Source organism: Euprymna scolopes, chromosome 2 (genome assembly GCF_053919585.1).
Source record: "Euprymna scolopes isolate OS-2025 chromosome 2, ASM5391958v1, whole genome shotgun sequence".
In the NCBI taxonomy this organism is placed as follows: Eukaryota; Metazoa; Mollusca; class Cephalopoda; order Sepiida; family Sepiolidae; genus Euprymna; species Euprymna scolopes.
The window spans coordinates 47031630-47057665 of record NC_136483.1 but is presented as its reverse complement, the minus strand read 5'-3'; positions in this window follow the sequence as shown (position 1 = coordinate 47057665).

Below are 26036 nucleotides of genomic sequence, written 5' to 3'. Positions count from 1 at the left end.
TGTAATATTTCAGATAGGCATACTTATTTAATTGTTTTTTTTTTCGAGGGAATGAAAGAATATGAAACATAGTGAATACTTGTAAATTTCAACCATAAACAATATTAATAACATCTGTTTTTTATGATACTCCCATTTTTACAGGTACTTGCAACCTTATTTAAAACTTAACCCCTCCGAGTATACGTTTTCTCATTATTCACCCCAAACAAGGCACTTGATCCTAACGGACTACTATTGTTCACGAGACACTTAATTTTCTGCAAGGTAATACAGTCGAGAAAGAAAAAGGGGTATGAAGAGATATCCAATGCCTAACAATTCGAGAAACTATTAAATTAGAAAACTTTCTGCATCTAGAGACTTCTACAATCTCTGCTACTTCTCTCTCATGACAGAAACGTTGTAAGCTACTTAAGTTTTATAAGAGGGGCTCCATTAAGCTACACGCTATGTCGTCCCGAGTAAATCTTTTGCTGCACACCCTGACTAACTACAACAGTATTTTCATTATTCTCTTTATGTGCAACACTCTAAGCAAGATTTTCGTTTAGGAGAGTTTCTCCTAGAGATGATCGTTTTTAGAACAGAATACCACGGAGCTGCTTCTCGACTGACTATGCCATGGTCATTTTCAAGATCAACGTAAACAAGTTCTTGAATAGTGGTCTTCTAATATTTGTTATCATATTTCTGTTGCAGTAGCCATTAACACGTGTACATGAGTGGCCTCCATGCCTTGATGAATATATATATATATATATATATATATATATATATATATATATATATATATGTATATAAGTAAAAGTGTATAGATGTCTGTGTGTCAGTGTATCTGTCTGTGTAAATTTCCCTACACACTAATTCTGTCAATTTCGTCTCTACAGACTCGAAATTTGATATACAAGGTACGGAGGTTTTGGAATCTTTGTAATAGTTCTTCAGTTATAAATTTGGCTGTTAATTGGCCTTATTTCAACAATTTGATATTTGAGGACTCTACCAAACCCTTGCGCCATTTTGCGTCTAAACACTTGAAATTTTGGATATAGTTTCCTTGTACATGGATCAACTTAATAACGTGATTTGAGCCCAAAACAATAAATGTTAGACTAATAGTTGTGCCAAGTTTCGTTGCTCTACTCCTAGGGGAAGTGGATCAGGGGCATTACTTATTGCACGCTCCTCGTAGGTTTTAGTTTACATTGTATTCTTGTCCCTTAATAGCATGAAACCAACAGTATCATGTTTAATAAGTTCTGCGCTTTTGCACAAATTAATAAAATAAATGTTTTTTTATTAATCAGTAACTGAGTACATTGTTTGATTTCTTTCTACTAATGAACTCCAATCTCTGGTCCCCCTCGCCAATCTTTCACGAAAAACACCCGTCTTGCTGAATCCACTGTGAAAAATTTCCCCCACTCTTTATCTGTGCCTAAATCAAAACGTGGATTCCATGAACAAAGCTTCTTTCTTTGAACTGCACGCCTGTGGAACTGTTCCGTCTGCCTGATTCCCACCTGACTACAACTTGGATGTCTTCAAGTCCAACGTTAACAAATTCCTAATGAACCGCCCTCTTAAGTAAACACTTCATCAAATCTCCACACTAACGTAATGTACTTGCAATTACCCTTATCCCTGAGTGGCTTCCGGGCTTTGATAAGTGGTGATCACTGTGTAAAAAAAAGAAAAAACAGGGGGTCATAATAGGGGTAAATTTAAGAAAAATTTATCGCTTCGGTCTCTACCAAATTACTCAGTCAATTTCTGGTCTAAACATTTGAAATTTTTCATAGGACAACTTTTTAATCGGTTGGGTTCGAAAATATGAATTACCAATATACAAATTATGTATATATGATTGTATGTCTGCCTAAACATTTCGGGAGAGGCGACGGATTGTTACATGATCAGTATCATTTTGAATTCGACATGTAAGACGACGAATATCGAAAAATTGGCTTAAAATATTAATTTCCTCACCTTCTACTTTTCGTCAGTGGGCGTCGCTGTTTTCGCCGATATATTCGAAAGTCATCATCTCCTTTCGATTGTCTTGCCTTAATATAAACCTACGTCACTTTCGGTTTGGCGGTGATCATAGCAGAAAAGACGTCATGTTTTCCCTATTCTTCTCTTTTGCGATACGTGTTCGAGGCTGCCTTCCTACTTTCACTTTTATTATGCGTAACACACACCTCCTAACTCCCGGGCAACGCCGGGCTGAAATGCTTGTATATATATATATATATATATATATATATATATATATATATATATATATATATGGGTGTGTGTGTGTGTGTGTCTGTGTGTTAATCTTCTTCCCCTAACTAGATGCGTGTCACTCTTAAAATAAAGTTGGCCAAAATAAGTTTTAGTTCAGTGTTTTACAGCATGCTACAGATCTGCTCTGGCGCGTTTTTCTTATGGAGTGCGGTATGATGTTGATAGACCCGAAAGTAACCCCATCATCCAAATTGCCACTACTAACGATTACTACGATAAGTGGTGACTCCTATGTAAAAAAAGAACCTCCTCAATGAACTAAACCAAATAACATCACTGCCGATATCTTCCCGGAAAAAGAGTTTTGATGTGCATATTTGTTATAATGAAAGTAGCTAGCTATTTAAATTATGCATATTTCCTATTTATCACGATAGAGTCAATATATTATTATAGAATCGATGATCTATAGATTATTATATATTATATTGTGCCCTATACACTTGTGTGACAGCTAGAATAGAAACCAAACATATCGCCATCCAACGCTTGATTTATCGTGGGATTGATGAGAAATTGTTAAAAATGAACCGAATAATAAATGATTACAAATAACACGTTTAGTCTACGTTGGTCTATCAAGTTTTATTAAAAAATACATTACTCCTTAGCATCTATTTGTAATTTCAAAAACCCATGACAGAACCGCCACAAAATTGCAATAATTTGATCCGCCTTGTACTGCTTTGCCGCAATGGGTCATGGACAAGATACACTTTTCAAATTGAGTCAAACTTACAGATATATGCTATTTTAAAAATTAGATTGTATTGTACCCTATACATATATATAAAAAGTAAGCAATATATGAATTGTTTTCCATCATATAATAGCGTAACCAAAACATGTTACGTCCGAACATTAGTCGTTTTCGTTTGAACTACCGTCAAATAGTTAAGTAATTGTTAAAAAAACAGTCGACTTGAACATAATATTAACTTGTGCATATTTTCCAGTACGCAGAAAGAGAGGCAGAGGGACAGACAGGCAAAGCCACTTTTATATGTGAAAAAACAACGGTCCACAAAATATGCAATCATTTGGCTGGTTTCACGTTGCTCTGCGACTTTGCGTCGCGGAGTAAGTGCATTGACACACATATATCGGATGTTTTATACATTTGATTATACCGAATATATAGTAGTGAGCTTAAAAGTCTAAAAATCAAAATAGAGAGGTATTGCCCTCAGCTAGAATCGAAACATCGCTCTATAGTCTTTACCGTTGAGCTTTACCGTTTGAGCTATCGTCAGATAAATGAAAAATAGTTAAAATTGAATCTACTAATGTGTATAAATATATATTTTCCCCTGCAACCATATACGAGTACTTTAAGTCGTCTTACGCTTGACAAGTTTTAATATATTTCAATTAAGTAAATTTAGCAGCTAATTTACCTAATAAAAAACATTAAAACAGTTTATATAAAATGCAAATTATTTTGTGATTCTCGTGTCGCTCTGCTATTTTTGATTTTAGAACAGATGCGCTTTGATTACAGAAATATTAAAGTATATAAAATATATGTATGTGTGAGTCCATTTTATCTGATCCTTTGTCTTTTTGTATATTCCATAAAATATTCAGTGAAGATGAATATAAAGTTATTTTCTTAGACCAAACGATTTCGTTTTACGCATTTTCTTACTTCCATAAAAACGTATAATATGCCCATAAACAAAATTTCGGTCCACTATTATTCCTCCTAAACAACATCATATATATACTAGTAGCTCAGTCAGGCTTTGTCTGGCCCTAAGTACTATTCACAACTGTATGTGCATATATATATATATATATATATATATATATATATATATATATATATATATTAGTTTGACTCATGTCCAGGTAACCTGCATTTAATATTTCAAGTGGTGAGGAGTGGGGTAGAATCTACAAAGGTCAACTCTCTCAAGTTTGACCTCTTAGCAGCTAAATTCTCGCCCAACATTGTAAAGCTTGCTGCATATTTGAATACCCTTTATGTAAAATTTCAAATGTTTAGACCGAAAATTTCCTGTGTAGTAGTCTAGCAATCGCAAAGGTCAAATCGTTTGATTTATAACCCATTAGCAGCTAAATCTTCGACCAAAAATCTATATAAAAGCTTGCTGAATACACTTTATGTAAAATGTCCAATGTTTACACCAAAATTGGCTGAGTTATTATTTTTTTTTAATTTGACCCCAATGTTGACCCCTTAAGATTTATTGCTTGGGCTCAAATCGAATTAAAATGTTTGATCCAAGTCCAAGTAACCAACATGTAAATTTCAAGTGTTTAGACCTTAAATTGGCTAAGGGGTTGGGTAGAGTTTTCAAAGGTTAAGTCGTTGAACTTTGCCCGGTTGATAGACATATTTCTGGACACAATTCAAACTCGCACGATTTTCTTGTTCTAGTCCGAAGTAGCCAGAATAGCTGATCAGACAGCTCGTGATATCAATGATACGTTTGACCCAGGAACCACTAACGTACATGTGGCACAACTATGATTCCAAAATGTAACAATGGTGACGAGAGTACCAAAGATGAAGACGGTCGCGGCCAGACCACAGTGGTTGATAACAAATATTGTAATGCCTTAATTGAAGCCGATCCTCGCAAAACCACAAGCAAATTTGCTGTTGAACTCGTTGTCGACCACTCAACAGCCGCTGACCATTTAAAGCAAATAGGGAAGTGAAAAAAGTTGGATAAATGGGTGTAGTATAAATTGAACCATGATAACAAAAATCGTGGTTTTGAAGTGTCGTCTATACTCCTTCTGCATGAAAAGCGACCCATTCCTCGAGCGGATTGTGACGTGTGATGCGAAGTTTATCCTGTACAACAAACGGCAACGTTCTGCACAGTGGTTGGATGACGGAGAAGCTCCACAATACTTCCCGAATCCCAAATTGCACCTAAAAAGGGACTGTTTGGTGGTCTGCGCCCAATCCTATTAATCACAGTTTCTTGAATCCGGGCGAAACGATTACGGCGGAGAAGTACTGGCGAAAAATTGAAATGCACGATAAGCTCAAACGTATGTTCCAGAGATTGGTTAAGATTAATGTATTAATTATTCTCTTCATGATAACGCTCGCTTGTATGTTTCTCAACTAATTCTTCAAAAGATGGACGAATTATGCGACGAGACACTGCATGATCCGCCGTATTCACCGGACCTCTCGCCAACCGATTATCAGTTTTACAAGCATCTCGACAACTTTATGGGCAAAAATGCCTCAAAAGCTAAGATAATGCCGAGTGGACCTTTTATAATTTCATCGCTACTGGAACTCTGGATTTCTATGCTAATGAGATAAATAAACGTGTTTCCCGTTGGCAAAAATGTGTTGATTCTAATGGTTCTTATTTCGAAATGAGTTTTGATCTTCTGAGATTAAACGTCATAAACGATATTATTTTTGCACCAACCTAACATGTCCTTATTAAGTTAAACTTTTTTTTAATTCCTACATTATGCTAATTTAACTTTACTTTTGTAGACGTTATTTTATCTTATTTCCTATTAAACTTCATCGATAAAGACAGCATATTCCATGAATATTAATAAGAACACTTGCGAATATACTATCTACACAACTTTTGAAAAAAGGTGTACACTAATACACTAAATGTAATAATCAGGCATGAGACATTTATATTTAAATTGATCAAGTATATATATATATATATATATATATATATATATATATATATATATATATATAAGTAAATTTTTGGTACAGCAAAATGGAAGGAGAAATTTCAGAGGAAACATAATTTAATTTAAATACCAAAAAACAAGAAATGGGCAGGTGAAATTATTAAAATTTCCTTAAGGCCTTATCGTCTGACCCTCTAAGAGGAAACGTCAGAATGATAAATTAAAAACTAAGAAAACGAATGAGGGAAGAAGGGAATTTTGGTTTCAGTTGGAAGAACAGTGGGAGGGAAAAATATCTCACTGTTCAGGTGGTTTTAAATCAATGAATATCTCCAACTGATGTTTCAGAATCTTTTGTCTACACAGGCTAGGTCGAGAGTTGTTAATAACTAACGCCTCAATAATATTGAGATGATAGTTCGACCTCGCACTGTATAGAACAGAAAACCACCCATCGGAATATTGATCGGCACACCTATTTATACTCAACAGGTGATTACCAATGGCGGACTCATGAGCTTGGGAGTGCCCGGATATTCTCGAAACCTGGTGTAGTCGAATATCCCGAGGGATATGTTGGGATATTCTCATTTCTAATCCTTGGGATGTTTTGCCAACGTAGTCAGCTCCACACTGACAAACGAATTTATAAACAACAGATAAGGCCTTAATGAAATTTTAATAATTTCACCTGCCCATTTCTTGTTTTTTGGTATTTAAATTAAATTATGTTTCCTCTGAAATTTCTCCTTCCATTTTGCTGTACCAAAAATTTACTTACATATTTTCGAGGTCGGTACAACTCACAATTTATCAAAACGTTAAACAAAGTTATACGTATTAAAAATAAGTTAATCGTTTTGAAGTGTAGGATGGAATTTCTTAAATCTTGCCGCCTAAATCATGTTGCTCCCGGTTATATCTGCCATCGTATTTCTAAAATTAAATGTAGAAATACATTGGCAGTTCAACGTGTTTTCCTACAAGATGAAATCCTGTTTAATTCCGATACATATAATTCGTTACGTAGTAAACACCTTTTACTTTGGGCCATGGTTTGGAAAGAACTATCTTTCTTTGATAAACTCCGTTTTTCTAGGTTTTTATCCATCGGCGATAATTTTACCCGTATTAAATGTACTTCTTCTTATGATAAATATTTAAAAAATTTAATTACTAAGAAGTTTGGGATTATAACAAATTTGGATAAACATATATTTAATTATTCTTCTCATGTTTTGTCCAATACAGAAGAATTTGTTTTATCTGCTGGCTTACAATTTTACATTCCTCCCCCTTCTGTTGATAAAATCTCAGTATTTAGTGAAATTGTATTATTGTATACTCAATTAAAACACCATTCGCCTATCTCTACTGATGAATTAACTAGTGTTAAAATTCAGTTGGGCGAATTAGGTCGGAGGTTTTCTGCCATAAATACTAAATCTAGTGATTTTGTGTGGCAGAAAAATCATTTTGAAGCGGCAAAATTAATTAGGTCTAATCCCGACATTTATCTTTCTCGCCCGGATAAAGGATCGGGCGTTGTTATACTTAACAAAACGGATTATATCTCCAAAATGTTACAAATCTTGGACGATAAAAGTAAATTTCTCCGTTTGGGTGATTTAAGCCATGATGATACTTTTCGTATGGAAATAAAAATCCAGAAAAGATTTCTTCAACTTCATAAAAGCGGATTTATTTCTAAGGAGATTTATGATAGAATCCGACCCATCGGCTCTCAAAGGCCTAGAATGTACGGTTTACCCAAGGTCCATAAACCCAACATTCCTTTGCGACCCATTTTATCTATGCTGGGTTCTGCACAACACGAACTTGGTAAATGGCTGGTTGATCTTCTTAAACCTGTGCTTTCTTTTTATTCGGTCCATTGTATCTCTGATTCTTTTCAATTCGTATCTCAGATACAAAAATTACCTTTATCTAAAAATACCGAGTTCTTGGCTTCCTTTGACATTAATAGTCTTTTTACTAATATACCTTTGGATGAAACCATTGGTATTCGTGCTGACTATCTATACCGTGGCCCCTTAGAATCTCCACAATTTCCTGAACGAATTTTCGTTGAACTGATGGAACTTGCTACTAAATCAGTCTCCTTTAGTTTCAACAACATTATGTACCGTCAAATTGATGGGATATCTATGGGTAGCCCTCTTGGTCCTTCGTTAGCCAACATTTTCGTTGGATTTTTGGAAAACGAATTATTTTCCAAAATTACTAAGCCAGCATTCTACACACGCTACGTTGATGATACTTTTGCATGCTTTCCCTCTCGGAGTGAAGCTGAACAGTTTCTTCGTCTTCTTTGCAACCTGCATCCATCTTTACAATTTACTATGGAGGTTGAAGACTGTAGCTCTCTCCCATTCCTCAACGTTCGTGTTTCTAAAGTTGGTACTACGTTTGAGACCTCTGTTTATAGAAAACCTACATTTACAGGGCTCTATCTTAATTGGTTTTCTTTTGCCCCTCAGTCTAGAAAAATAAACCTCATTACCGCTCTTACGCATCGTGCACTTGTGATTTGTTAACCAAACCGTCTTGATACGGAACTTGAGGAAATCACAAATATTTTTCTTAATAATGGATGTCCCATTAATATAATAAAATCTACTATTGAACGTAAAATTACTACATTTAATAGTGGTAAACATATTGGTCCATCACGTTGTCCCATTTATCTAAAATTACCATGGTTGGATCCTGTTGGCCTTCATATTGTTGAAAGGATTTCTTCTGCTACTCAACGTTGTTTTCCAGCTACTATGCTTAGAGTAGTTTACACAACTCGAACCTTTTTCTCTTCTTTTCGTAAAGATGTTTTGCCAACCATTCAAAAGAACTCTGTTGTTTATAAATTCGTTTGTCAGTGTGGAGCTGACTACGTTGGCAAAACATCCCAAAGATTAGAAATGAGAATATCCCAACATATCCCTCGGGATATTCGACTACACCAGGTTTCGAAAATATCCGGGCACTCCCAAGCTCATGAGTCCGCCATTGGTAATCACCTGTTGAGTATAAATAGGTGTGCCGATCAATATTCCGATGGGTGGTTTTCTGTTCTATACAGTGCGAGGTCGAACTATCATCTCAATATTATTGAGGCGTTAGTTATTAACAACTCTCGACCTAGCCTGTGTAGACAAAAGATTCTGAAACATCAGTTGGAGATATTCATTGATTTAAAACCACCTGAACAGTGAGATATTTTTTCCCTCCCACTGTTCTTCCAACTGAAACCAAAATTCCCTTCTTCCCTCATTTGTTTTCTTAGTTTTTAATTTATCATTCTGACGTTTCCTCTTAGAGGGTCAGACGATAAGGCCTTAAGGAAATTTTAATAATTTCACCTGCCCATTTCTTGTTTTTTGGTATTTAAATATATATATATATATATATATATATATATATATATATATATATATATATATATATATATATATATATATATATATATATACGTGTGGGGGGTGTAGATGCCATTTTTTAATTTTTGCGATATTTTTTGAATGAATTCAATTATTTATACGGAAGTGTATTTACTTAAATGCGAGTTGGGAATAATTTTCCCTTTGATCAATATGTTACCTCCAAATAGGGAGCGGTACATGTAATTTTTTAAAAATATAATTCTCCACTGACACGTGTTTCGTCGTTTACTCCTGATCTTAAATAGAACACATATATTAAATCCGTTGCATGGTCGCTAGAAAAATGGTGGGACCCTTCTCTCAATCCAGCAGATATCTCATTGTGTATGCAATTATATATCTATATAAAAGCCAGGTACGCCCAAGGATTGAGTACTGTTGCCACATTTGGACAGGAGCTGCTAGAAAGGACTTATAGATAGAGTTCAAAATAAACTTCGTAGCCTCGTAGGTGACGCCCTTTTCTCTTCCCTGCAACCTCTTTATCATAGAAGAGATGCTGCGAGGTTATCTCTGCTTTATCGTTATTTTCATGCCAATTGCTCGGCTGAGCTCTAATCTATGGTCCCCTTCGCCAAACTTTTACAAGAAACACTCGTCTAGCAGAAAACACTATCACTAATTTACCCCACTCTTTATCTGTGCCTTAGCCTAAATGTAGATTCCATGAGCAAAACCTCTTTCTTGGAACTGCACGCCTAGGGAACTATCTTCTGTTTTCCTGCTTTCCAGCTGACTACAATATGGTTGTCTTCAAGTCTAACAAGTTTTTGATGAGCCGTTCCATATAAGTTAACAAACGTACCGAATTTCTATTACTAACGCTTACTATATTGTCCAATTTCTATTGTACACTCTTTAGCACTTATCCTTGAGTGAATTCTTGACCTTGATAAGTGGCGATGCCTATGTAAAAAAATCACAATTAAAAGGTTTTTGTAAGTATAAAATAATCATAGAGTAAGGGATATTAATAAAAAGGATATTAAAATTCACATTCAAATTGCATGGTTAAATCCAACGGGATGTCTTTGATAGCAGTGTGCTAAAGTGATTCAATCTGTATTTTGAGTAATCCGCATCACAATGTAATAGTCCAATGTTGCCATTTTCCTGGAAAATTTTTCTTTGTTTATATAATGAGTCCGATAAAAAATTTATATAGGTCCGGTGGATCTGTTTATTAATAAACATATAATTTAATATATTTAATATTTTTGTAATTATAGAACATGAGCTTCAAATTCCACTCCAAAACAATTTCAAATTGTTATTAAAATAAAATAAAACCGCTTTCAGTAGACATGCTACACAAATTAAGAGAAACTGCACTGATACGAAAAATTAAAAAATTAAAAATTAAAAATAAAATAAAATGCAAAATGAAAGGGATAAATAAATAAATAAAATATAATAAATAAAATAAAAAAGAAATGAAAGTAAAAGAAAGAAAAGAAAAGAAAATGCTTACGCGTAATAAGTTAGCGAATAGAAGGGAAGATAATTTAAAATAAAGGGGAATGGAAGGAAATAGATTAAGGAATAAATAGAGATAGAATTTAGACAATAATGATGAAAAAAGAAATAGAAAAGAGACAAAGTAAGAGGAACTAAGAAAATGAAGCCAATAAACCTTTATAAGATAAAATAACAGACAGCGAAAATAGGTCAGATCGCGAAAGGACGTCACAGGGTCTAGACATGTGCAGGAAAAAAGAGAGGAAGAACGAAAGAAAGAAAGCAAATTCAAAAATCATGGCATGTCAAATAGGAATTCCTGCTTAAATAAATTTAAATCAAGTCAACTCAAAATTATCTTATCTAACATAAACAGTAAAATTATTGCTAATTTTATATGACAATATTAAACTGAATATTTGGAACTATAATAATCTGTGGAAGTATTTTGCAAAACTAAAACTAGGCGTATTAATAAAGCGTGTTATAAATATTATAATATTAATAATACTACTTCAATGAAAAATATCATAATAGTAATAATATTATTTAACTGAAAAAAATCAGCACGGCTTATAATTTTGTTTTTAGTTAAAAAAGTTATATGTAGTTCGTGTTATGTTGATAAGTGTTGAGGCATTATGTTGAACAAAAATGGCGGTGAAGAAGCAGTGCAATACGATCCTGAGTGTAATTGCCGGTAATATAATTGGCGGCGAAGAAGCAGTGCACTTCAGATGAGATGAGTGCAATTGCCAGTAACAAATGTGGCGACGAACTGACTGAATCCAAAATTTGACCATTTTATAGTAACTTGGCGAGTTTATAATTGGTGCCTCACCATGACGTGTGGTTTTAAAACGATCGTGTCATACCCCCATCAGGAGTCAAAAACATTTAACATGCTTACAGAAAATCTATGTTATTTTTTTTTAAGTTGTCTGTATTTAAATTTTCTTGTGTGTACATCTCGGCACTAGTTCGTTCTTGGTATTTATTATAGGTTTAGGGAACGTGATAATTTGTCACCTGGGGGGGTATGATGTAGTTTTTACAGGATATTCTATTTAATTGAATAGTGAATTTTCTTGTCATCCAGGATTAATGTAGTTAAAATGCACTATTATTATTATTATTATTATTATTATTATTATTATTATTATTATTATTATTATGAAACCTTTCATTTCTGAATGAATGCAAGTGGTTTGAAATTCTTACTCTTCTCTATGATATTTAAATACTTAAAACACTTTTATTGTAATTTTTCATGTCTTACTGACGTTAGCAAAAAAGGTGTAAACCATTATAATTATGTGCTAATATTTTCTCCTCTGACGAGATGGTAGACATCGAAATTCTATAGGATAAGTATTTATAATATTTCAAATGCATTCTTTGTCTTAGAATAATAAACATGTTTCATTTGAAATTTAACCATTTCCCATCATAATTTTTTAAATTTATTGAATGACTAACATTTATATATATATATATATATATATATATATATATATATATATATATATATATATATATATATATACATATATATATATTGCGGAATGCAAAGCTCTTTTTGTAAAGAAACAAATAGGCCCCTTTAGAAGGTTTCAATGTTAAAAGACGGCAGTAGATATACTATTAAGAAGCGCCGACCCTAATACTTAGAGAATTGCAGAATATCTACTAGATGATTCCTGGTTTAGGATCTAAATCTAGAAGCACAGAAAGTTTTTGATACAGCATAACATTCTGTGGTTGAATATATAATATATATATATATATATATATATATACATATAAATATATATATATATAAAGTGAGAGTGAGTGAGTGGCAGACAGACTGACAGAAAGAGAGATAGATATAAAGAGAGAGAGACAGAAGGAAAGAGAGATATTTATATATGATGTATATATAAATATATACTATAAAATTTGTAATAAATATAGAGTAATATGCAAGTTTCTACACTAGATAGTCAATTGAGAAAGGAAATTCGATAGAGAAAGAACATGAAATAAATAAGAGAAAGAGAAGGTTTAGATGTGGGTTTCCTTGATGTCAACCATGATATTTATGCACCCGTTTTCTATATTCATCGTTTTGTGTGGATACGGATATGAGGAAGAATTTCTGGAATTCTCCAATGCTAAGTCTTTTTAAATATTTCAGATTTTTTTTTGTTTTTTTGATTTTATCGAATGTCGTTTCCTTTCTTTATCAATTCATTTATTTTCTTCTGAGAAAAGAAACACATGAAAAGTCGTTATGTCGATTCTCTCAACATCATCAGATTCCACTACTGACCTTGAGTGGAAGCAGGCTGATGAACTTTACCTTTCCTAAATGCATTACGGATTCTTGAAATAAGTTAAATCAATAAGAAAGCAAGTAAAATAAAATGAATTAAATGAGTCAATAGAAGCGTTTACGTAAAACAAAGAATTTTCGGAGAAATTATAGCTTTTGAATTTATACTTATCGTAGAAAACTTTGAAATGAAAAGAGAAAAAAAGAAGAATTACAAATGAATATAAATGATAAAACAGAGGAAAAGAAAAAGTTGAAAGCCAAAATAGAAAAGTTAATAAAATTTAAAAAGAAAACAAACAAAACGCAGAAAAAAGAAAGTAAATTAAATGGATAAGCAGGAAAAAGAGTAACAGAAAGACGAAAGGCAAAATGAGACGGGAAAACGGGATAGTATACGCACAGGTATAAATAATAAACAAAGAAAAGATGGAACGCGAGGAAAGATGAACTAGATAAAGAGAAAAGAAGGAAATAAAAATGTAAATAGAATAATATACAGACAGGCATGGGAGATAAAAAAGACGGAACGTGACGAAAGAGGGACTAGAAAAGACAGGAAACAGAAACGGAAAAAGAAAATAGAGATTGACAATTGAAAAATAGAAATAAGACAAAACATAAAAGAAAAGAAAACTCCATTAAAGCAGCATCAAGAATTAAAACATAAACTAAGTAGACATGCACGTATATAAATAAGAAAAGAGATAGATTGAGGAAAATACATGGCATTATTAACGTGCATAAATTTATCCTTAAAAGAGCATAGAAAAAGTTAATAAAAAGAGAAGAGAATAAAACACAAGCAATCAAAATACATGAAGGAGAGAGAGAGAGAGAGAGAAAGAAAGAGAGAGAGAGCACTAAAAACGGTAAGATACAAAATAGGTGAAATAATAAACAGAAACCATAATAAAAAAAGCGTAACGAAAAAGAAACAAATCTAGAATGAATAAAATAAAAAAGGAAACGCAAAAACAAAAATAAGAGATGAAAACGATATAAAAACCATGAAAATTAAATTTTAAAAAAATGATAGAAAAAGACAAATATGAGCAGAGATTTCCTAGTTGGAACGTTTCTGGGATATAATGTTTTATGTATTTTTCTACTTGTTTCTATAATTCAAAACATGTGTATATTGTTTAACTCTCAATGTATTGATCAAACTTGAACAGTTTTTGAAGAGACATCTGGCTAGGCTACGTTCACAATTGAAATCCCTCAATTGCATTCACCATAGTAATTATAAGTATAAACTAGTTAATAATATGTTATCTACCAGTACATATAAACATTTACAGAGTTTAATATATGCATCTTAAGATTTAATGAAGTAGCAAGACACACTCATACAGCCTTGGGTTTATCTAAACAAAACTATTAATTCCATTGTCGACATGGTGTATTGTTTTCACTGACATACAATAAAATATAGGGACAATTTAACCTCTTTGTGTAGTCGGTACAACAAAACTACCACCCATCTTCAGGAATTAGGAAGTAGCAATCGTTACATTATGATCTTTTAAACAGCTTCAAATGACAGTATAAAACAAATATGGTTATTAATTTTTAGCTCTTGATTGTGTTGACAATATGTTAGTACTTAATTCGACTAGATATAATATGGCATGATATTTTATAAATTTTTCCATCCACCATACCAACCTTAACCTCTGAAAAATACTGATAAAAAACTACTTGAAACCCTTTCATACAAGGTGTTACGGTCTGCGAAAACAATATGAAATAAATGAGGGCGTACCTCAGGGATCGAACCTTCAACATTTATTATTCCTGATATTCATAAATGATATTGCTGATAAAATTGTCTCTAATGGGTATATTTTCTGATTTCACCAGGCTCTATAACAGACATGAGGGGAAAACGAATAAACATGTATCAAAGCCAATAATAGAAACACTAGAGGAGGACCTTCAGTCTGTATTGGAATGGGGCAAAAATGAAAGATTATGTTCAATGCTTCCGGGGTTCTTCTCTTTAATATTTTCAAGAAACTTACTCAACAACTAATAGCCATAGGAAATGATATATTACCTGAAATACTTCGTTGAAACTCCTCAGCTTAATATTCAGGGGAACATGAGTTGGAACAGATATATTGAGGGCATTGCTAAGGCTGCTGCAAAGAAGTTGCCTCTTCTCTACCGTGCTAAACAGTTGATTACGCCTAAGTTTATCTTGTACCTCTACAAGACTACAATTTGCTCATGTATGGAGAATTGTTGTCACATTTGTGCTGCCACTAGTTTCTTACTATCAGAGTTCAAAAGAGAGTCGCTAACTTAATAGGTCCTGCATTATCTGCAAGTATTCAGCTACTGTCACATTGATGAAATAATGCATCCCTCTGCCTGTTTTGCAAGTATTTTAATAGTGAATGCTCCGACAAACTATAAGCCATTATGCCACCTCGACAAAAAATATATCGGCAAATGCGACAAGTAGTAAAATCACAGCCCATACACAGTAGAGATCCCTAGACGCAAGAAAACCTTTTACTCTAATAGTTTCTCCCCCTAGAAATACTTGTCTCCCTTCCGGGTTCCTGCTTCCTTGACTGTACTTACATGCAGATGTTTAGGTGTAATGTAAGCAGACATCATGGTGCTTAGCTCTCTACTTATTACCCCTAAAAAGTATGTCCCAAATAGCAGTCCCCTACATAAAAGTGGCGCTGTGTCTTGTTTGGGGTGAAAATACAAAAAAAAAAGATTACTAATAGAAATAATGCAAACGTCGATGGAAAATACTTATTTTCTCTGTCGTTGGGATTTAATGAAATGCTATTTTTTTTTAGATGAGACTGCCAATTTTTGTTTGATATATGTTTTTAGGATTAAAATTAACAATTATATTTGGACTAAAATAAGTTGACCTGATAATGATTATATCTTAATAACCAGAATGCATACATCATTATTTCTAAATCCCTGCGGAATAAAACCAAATTTTAAAATTTCGCATTATTTTTGTAATCGAAAAATATTTAATTTGGTGATCCCAAAAATGTTATCTATTATTATAGACAGCAAATCTTTAGAAACAGAATATTTCATTTGTGTTTCTATATTATTGCTGACAGAACAGCAGATAGAGTTATACTGGTATTTATTACTGTAAATCTGTTTCGAACTATATTGAAAAAACTTATATTTAACATCTGCCTAGATTGAAGAATTTTCTTGCAAAAACACTCAGTAAAAATTCATGCATTAACATTAATTAAACCATTCAGAACATTAAGACATTGACTAATCGTTTAATACATGCTTATAATTATAAACATATAGAGATGGAAAAAGCGTTGACTAAAATTGTTAAATAGAAATAGATTTTGCAATTACATTCCTCAAAAGTCTTCCGTTATAAAAACAATTTATCTGCATAAGCATGAAAAAAGAAAACGTTCAGTAATTTTTTTTGTACGTGGATCCTAAGCTGCCTACCATGTAGCTGTTTCAGAGATTTAAAAACAGGGCGGCTTTGAAATAAATGGCTCTCCATGGATAACACCACTTATCCAATCAGAAAATGTAGAATAATAGGGTTACTATTTAAACTAATACATAAATATTTAAAAATATTAATAATTTATCGGAGTAAATTTAACAAGATTAAAATCTTCAGTGATAGGTTAACTAGGTTAACAGGTTAACTAAATATGCTGAGGAAATAAAGGTTTATTTCATATACACCCGTTACTTGCGGCCTTTGATGAGGCAAGATACACGTTTAAATATTAATTTCTTAGATATAGTTCGTACAATATTCTATTTGATGTATTTTAATTAGGTACTAAAAATTTTATAGTCTATATACGTAATAATTATATATATATATATATGCAGCCATGCACATATGTGTATATATTCACATATATACACCCGCCATATATATATATATATAAATATATATATATATATATGTATATATATATATCATATGACTACATTTTATACTGGTAATTAAATATATATATATATATATATATAAGTATATACATATATATATACATATATATATATTATGTCTACATTTTACTGGTAATTAAATATATATATATATATTACTGGTAATTAAATATATATATATGTATATATATATATATATATATATATATATATATATATATATATATATATATATGGTTACATTTTATAGTGGTAATTAAATTTCCATAGAAACATAATTGTGAAGGTATTCTATTACAGACTCTTATTCGTCGTTGATTATAGAAACTATCTTATTTTATACATCCTTTCATATATTATCACATTTATGCCGTAGAATCTTACTCTCATATATTCCTCTCCCACACAGAACGTAACAAGCTTTTTCACAGGCTCGCGCTTATCTACTCGTCCGTAACTCACAGAAACCGCGCATAAGCCACATAAATATTGCATGCATAATTGGACAACCATAAATTATTCGAAACTGTCTACATATTCCATTACTCATTAAATATAAACAAATGTATATTCCCAAGATTTATCAGTACTGTATTCGCAGCCTATACGTGTACGAAATGTGTACCGACTCTACAAATAGCATGTGATATAAAATATAATACACATATTTTTAGACAGTAATATGAATCTGCATTAAGAAAATCCTATGGCACTGTCTACCCTACTATTCTGCATTTTATTATCCGTTTTTTTTCTTATTTTCGAATAAATCACGGCTTCCTTTAAATAGTTATAAATGATGTTCAAACAATGATTTAAACACAACATGCAAGTGCAATACGCATTAACCGCCGTATTACTTTATTTTTAAATTAATGTCTAAAATTTAGAAAACTTGAAAAACAAAAGAAAATTGAAAACAAACTGGGTGAGTCTTTTCATTATTAAATCAGAGGGCGAGTAAACGCATTCTATTAAAGCAGTTTTTCATTTTCATTCAACCAGCTTACAATTGCAATCCATGATTTATTAAACTTTTGAACTTTAAAAGTTAAACACAAACACACTTTTCTTTAAAACATCGACAATAGTTGCTACCGGTGTTACATTTCCAACCGACTCTTCCTAATTTTATAAAATGTAAACTTGCTCCAAGTGGCATTAGCTTTAGTGTCTCCAGACAACAAATGTTTTGTGTAAGTTATGATCAACAATTTTGATATTTTTGATCGACATGACAAAAAATCTTCAACGACTTCGCATTTTCTTTTGTTGGGACACGATTAAACAATTCAAGAATATAAAATATCCAATGCAAAACACTTGTGATCACTGCAGGTAGATTTTTGAAATCGTGGTGTCTTTCAGCGTCACAAATTTTATCAAAACAAATTCGGCAACCTCTTTACTAAACGATAGGTATATCCCCTGCATCGGTACCTTAAACTGCAAGAGCGTCATCAGAATGCAACATAGGCAGAAGAGAAGAACTTGCAAAGTTAGGCATGATATCTTTTTTTACGATATCATTATCCAGACAATGAAAGGACACAACACACAGTCATATATATATATATATATATATATATATATATATATATATATATATATATATATATATATATATATATATATATATATAAGTGAACGTGTCTGTCTGTGTGTCTGCGTGTCTGTGTGTCTGTCTGTCTGTGTACATTTCCCTAAGAAATAACTCTATCAATTTTTAGTCTATAGACTCGAAATTTGAAATACCGGGTACTGAGATTTGGGAAAATCGATGTGACGGGTGTCAGCCAGAAATATGGCTGTTAAGGGGTCAAATTTCAACGATTTGACCTTTAAAAACTCTACCAAACTCCTCCGACAATTTTGGGTCTAGACACTTGAAATTTTAGATATAGGTTACTTGAACATGGATCTAACTTAATAAAGTGATTTGAGCCCGAAACAATAAATTTTAAGGGGTCATAATAGGGGTCAAAGTTTTAAAAAATTAACCATTCTTTTCTTTTTTTGCTTTTTTTGCACAGCATACACCTCCAAACACCCGAGCAACGCCGGCCACCCCTGCTAGTATATATATATATATATATATATATATATATATATATATATATATATATATATATATATATATTGTTTTTTAATATAATTAACACATGCTATGTCGTCTACGATTCATCATATATATATTGTTTTTTTAAATATAATTAACACATGTTACGTCGTCTACGATTCATCATATATATATATATTGTTTTTTAAAATATAATTAACACATGTTACGCCGTCTACAACTCATCAGAGTGGTGGAATCTAGCGAGTTCTTAAATCTCGCAAGAGTAAGCCACTCTTATGCGTCGTAGACGACGAAAAACGTGTCAGTGGATAATTATATTTAAAAAAAAAAAAGCAATATATATGCCGCTCCCCATATGGTGGAACAAAATTGGTAAAATGGAAAATTATGCCCAACTCGCATTTAGGTAAAAATGAACTTTCGTATAAATAATTGAATTCATTCCAAATGCATCGCAAAAACAAAAACAAAAACAAATAAAATAACATCGATATCTATTAATATACGTGTGTATATAAATATATATATATATATGCATGTGTGTGTGTGTGTGTATCATCAAGATATATATCTGTTTTACTTTTTGGCTATGTTTATTTCACTTTATATCAATTTACATCGGCCTGTTCCTATCGATCGTATTAGTCAATAACGTCTTGCCTGTGTATTTCTGTCCGGTAGGTGAAAAAGAACCATCCACTTTTATTAGCCGTTCCGTCTTAATTCATTCTTTCACCACTGGACTGCAATAAAAATGGACGCTCTTAGTCTATCAAATTGCGACAACTCGCCTCAAATTTACGAGCAACTCCGGAACTATTTACTATACGTTTTAATGGACGGCCACCCAATTAGACGATCTGCGGTATTTGTTCGTTTTTTTTAGAGATCATTATTGGATTTTGATATATTTTTTAGTTAGTTTTTATTCTTTTATTAGGTTTTATACGTTTTCTGTTTTTAGCCTTCATTTCGTTTGCTAATTTTGACATTTTTCAAATTGCCGTTGTCTCGTTATTTTTTCCTGTTTTTTTTTTTTTTTTTTTTTTAATCAGTTTGTGTTATCCGCAATATATTGGTCAACGGGTCACGTTTAGTTGACAAAAAATAGCTATAGGTGGACAGACAGGGATAATAAAATAGCAATAACAAAGAGACATTTAAGAACTTAGAGGCACAATTGACTTGGTTGGTTGTGTCAGTTAAAAGATACATTAGTGATAAAAACAGAATATAAGAACATATATAAGGAGAGGAAATCAAACAGTACATTAATGTAGAAAGACGTGTGAGATAGTGTTACGTTGGGCAACGAACTGAATTAACTCTTTGGCCACTTTCCTTTCTTTTAAATCGGAAGAAATTTTTTGTACAGGCTGAAGATGTTGGTATTTTTTAATTTTAATTGAATTAGTTGTTCACAAATAAATTGCTTGCTTAATCGATTTTTGACTGCGAAAAACTGTAGTATCTGTTCTGATGCTGAATTTATATTATTATGTCCGCGGCCAATGAAGGAGAATTTCTTCTAGACCAAGGTAATTTTGTTTTTAGTTCGAATTGATACTGTCTTTTTCAGGGCGCTAGGTATTACACAAATAATAAAAAAAAAAACTGATTCATTGCAAAGTTTTACTTATGGAAAATAAAGTCTGTAAGAACCAAACGTAAAAATAAGCACCAACAAATTGTACTCGCTTCCGGCTTTACTTGCGAACGGAGCATTAACTATTTGCTTTAGTCTGAAACTATTGCTTTAAAAAATAAGTCTGAACATTTAAATTCTGGGAAAAATAATTATTACGAAACTATTCTATTGAGACGTTACTTAAGTTATAGAAATTAAACACATAATCTATTATATAAATGCGTACACACACACACGCGCGCATATATTTATATGAAATTCACCAACGCCGTCAAGCTGGCTTTAGTAGGAGGTATACCAATTCCTGCTGTAGCTGTTCATTCCAACTTGAAACCATAAAAATTGCTCAGTCATCTTATGTTATGTATATCAAGAGCATACTGAAATTTAAAGTCTAAAAAAATGTTATAAATCAGGAAAGTTATTTAAGACACCTAGTATATATATATATATATATATATATATATATATATATATATATATATATATATATATATATATATATATATATATATATATATACTAGCTAAGGTACCCAGATTTTCCAGCTTGTATTTGATATATTTAAATATTATTATGTTATTGATTAAATGAAATAATTATTAATAATAGTTTCTTTTTCTACATAAGATAGGAGCAGTAGGTGCGTTTTATTTTATAGAAATAACACCAGTAACCATAATTCTTTGTTATAGTTTAATCATTTATCTTGTAGTCTTTCTTCTTTTTAAATATGATGTAAGAATTGCAATTATCAATTTATATCATAGTGCATATCTAAACATTGTTATACCATTTGTTTTAACTATTTTATGTAACATACATATAAAAATAACATCTGTAATATAGGCTGTTAATGGAATAATTTAATTTTAGTTTAATACATGGTATATTTCAACACTGGTATATGTATGTGTACCATTAATTTTGAAAAGTTTCTGCATAAACAACATTGTGGGTGTGACCTCTAACAGGTGTGCATAAATGTAGATTTTTTCAGGACTCCCAATGCCTGAAAATCCAACATACAATTGACCATGCGAAAAGCAACGTGTCTGAAGATAAAGCCCAGCAACGTTTAGGCTCGGCCTTGAGCTTTATTTATAGAGACGGCGAAAATAATCTTACTTGGGAAATGTAAACGATTGAACAAAAAGGCCATCTCAAATGAAAAAATGGAATCCTAGGAATTAACAACTGGGCACTTTATACAAGAAGGCGTCGTTTTTTCGCCGATATTTTCGAAAGTCAATCCTCCTTTTCTATAGACTAGCTTTAATTTAAAGATTTGCCACTTCCGGTTTGGGGATGGACGCAACAGCAAAGAGGTCACTTTTTTACATTATTTTCCTCCTTTGCGTTACGGGTTCGAATCGGGTTGCCTACTACATTTTTTTGTTGTTCAACACACACCTCAAAACACCTGGGCAACGCCGGACACCCAGACAGTAAAATGTAAATATTAAAAGACTTGAACAAATGCAGTTTATATGAGCATCCTCAGAAAGAAGTAAAAACATGACAGCCAGTTCAAATAAACATTTCGGTTTGTAACTTGCCGATAGATGTCTGTATGCATCATTTATCAACCCATTAAATGATTTTTCTGGTTATAAACCATCCTTGGTGTATAATTCCTGTTTTCCATTAATTTCAGTGTTATGTGGCCAATAGTTAACGAGTTTACCTGTTAAATATTTGCACACACATGCATCAACTGTTTTATTTAGATGGATATATATATATATATATATATATATATATATATATATATATATATATATATATATATATATATATATATATTGTTTTAACAAAACACCAAGACTTCAAAGAATGGGTTGATAGTAACAAATCGTGTATTTCATCGTTAGTTACAATTGTTTCAAGAATATTCAGACAAATCCAAACATTATGTCGTTTGAATATTTTCACAAGAACAGCCTGTCTTCAGACTTATTGAATAAAAAACACACTTTAACGATAATTATAATGGAAACCATTTCCCTTATGAGGAAAAAAAAACAAGCGAAAGTAGTTTACCTATATCGCATCATTGCAAAGTATTTTTAAAGATTTATATATTTACTTATTTTCGTATCTCCATTTAAAAAAAATCAAACAAAGTATCATACAATGTTACCACATTTAATATGTTTTATTAATACTATTCATTGATTTCTTAAATTAAATTTCTCTTTTTTTATTTAATTTGAATTATTTTTTTAATCCGGACTAGTCAACTAAGTTACCTTGTTGGGATTCTATGTTAGTTTCGTATCTTGAATTTGCTTTGATTATTTACAAAGAAAATCGGCTAACCTATTTATGCAATTTAAGAAAAGTGTTTGTTTAAAACTTATTGAATTTGGAAAGAAAGTTTAACAGTACTTTATACTTAGTTCATTCTCATTCTTCATTTAAAATTAAGGATCTGGTCCTGAATATGACCTTAAACTATATCCAGTTGTGAGGCCCCAGCTTGCGGGCTTTAGGGAGTGTGGATCCACCCTTTAATTTCCATTGCTGTCAGGTCCACTCTGATACGGAGTGGTAGTTCTTGTTAGGGCCTCAACTGTGGGTTAACTAGAAACTGACATAAAAACAAATATTCTATTAAAAACTTTTCTTCAAAATCTTTGGATTCGGCATTAAATCACCGGAAAAGGGTTGATATGCCGTAAAACAAAAATATCCAACCAACCAAAATTAAGTATCTCGATCTATTATATTTTTTCCTATTAAGATTAACATTATCAGATATTTTACATGTAAACAGGCTGATAACGCTATACGTTCGAAATTTTAAAGGTTTAGTTGGAATTATAAGTTACCCAAATCATAAAATTCAAAACGATGAAAGGGAAGTAACTCAAGCCGCTCGATGTTTCTGTTTTGGTAAATTTTTAATATGTATTTATGATTTATTTGTTAATTAAACAAATCCAATTAAAACTAGGCTTACTAATTCAAAATATAAGATTGTAATGCATATCTTAACCATGATACTAATTTCATTACCAACGATTTAACCTACTGTTTCCATCAAACCATAATTTTCTTACGTAATGTGTGGCTTTAATACAAATAGTCTTGAAACAATTGTAACTAACGGGGAAATACACTATTTGTTGCTATCAACCCATTCTTTGAAGTCCTCGTTTTTGGTAAACCAATATATGAATGCTCAAATATGAAATATAATAATTTTGTAGCTTATGAACGATTACTGAATTATATAACCCCAGTATAATTTGGAATGTTACAGATAAGACTATATATATATATATATATATATATATATATATATATATATATATATATATATATATATATATATATATATATATATATTAATGTATGTATCATATTGACAGTTTTTAATTTTTTTATTTAGATGAACATATTTCGTCTAAAACAAAAAATTATTGATCGAAATAAGAATTTTCAGAATCAACATAATCTTGCTAACGTAAACAAGTGTAGTAATTCAAATAGTGTAAAAATCTTGCGTTCTGATGGCAATGAATTATTTAGCCTTGATTAAAAAAAAACTGTAGTAGAAGAGACCGATCGCAGACGACCAAACTGTGATCATTACTTTCTTTTCGTGCAATTTTTGCTTCGGAAAGTGTCGTGGAGCTTTGACGGTGTCTAACCACTGAGCTGAGCGTCGCCGGTTTTCGTATAGAACCCACTTCTAATTTTAAGGCACAATCAGGTCAAGAATCAGGGCGGTTTTGCAGCGTTGAGAAAAGAAGATGACACTTCATAACTGTGTTTCGTTCGGTTGTTGTTTAATTCGTAATGGACCCATATATCAAGCTTTTTCAATCTCTCTTAAGTCGTTAGATATCATTGTATACATTACGCCTAATTCGAATGGAGGTGTTTTAACAGTTGTGCATGGATTGACTTTAACGAAATCTTTTAATTGATCATTGTCAATATTCGATGGCCAACTACTACGCTCATAATATTCTAACCCTCATCGCAGTTATGAAATTTCTTAAACCAACATTGTGCTGTGCGTACAGTATGGTTCCTGGGCCACCAAACTCTTCGTTGATATTGCGCGCTGTTTCGGCAGTATTTCAGTCTAACTAAATAAGACAATTGTGCGAATTTTTTTTCTCCATCTCGTATTAAACGTTCTGAATACAACAGATAATTGTTTTAAAACGTTCGTAATTTAAAGAGTTTGATTATGCAAATAACACTATTTAAAATGATATATAAAATAGAGGGATTAGTACGAAAACTTTTTTGAAAGTACATCAGTTGAAATACAAAATAAAAATTACGCAGGGACCTAAGAACATTAGTCCTTATTCCAAAACTAGCTGATAATATTTTATTTTTAATTTAATGATATACGTCTAAATTTTGTTTCGTTGAATAGCGGAAACAACTCATCAAATACAAAAATATATTACTCATAAAAAGGTATATATATATATATATATATATATATATATATATATATTGCAATGATGTAGGGTAGTTTTCTATATTCATTATTAAAAATATCAAATAAACTTTATAAATTTATCTAGCGCTTCAGCAATCGATATTTTTATTAGAAAAGGGATAGCCACCAACGGGGGTTACATGCGTTTAAAATAAAGTGTATTCGTGGGGGGGGGGGCAAGGGCAACATTATATATATAAAATAAGGCACCTTATAATTTTTATACAATGATAGAGTCTCATAGAGGCTAATCATATTTAAACCTAGAAAATATTTATTCTGTTTACAAAGAAAAGGTTTCTCCCAAATAAGTTCGATATATATATATATATATATATATATATATATATATATATATATATATATATATATAGTGCTCCGACTGGCATTGAGGCGGTCGGATTTCGATGCTGGTTTGAGGTAATTGCCTGTCTATCCGCACTGATGAACTGCGAAAAAGCGAAACAGTACTGTATGTGGATGACTATAAGTCTTCCTATGTAAGGTTGAGCATATTGGGGAGTGATATACAGATTACCATCAGAATTTTAAACGATGCTCTTTGTGTAAACAAAGTTAGCTTAGGTATTTGGACAGTGTCAAAACACTGGTAATTAACTGCCTGCATATAAGCAGTCCAATAGCGCAATGGTTACAAGCTCCTACTGTCATTTAGGCGGTCGGATTTCGATCCGGGTTTGAGG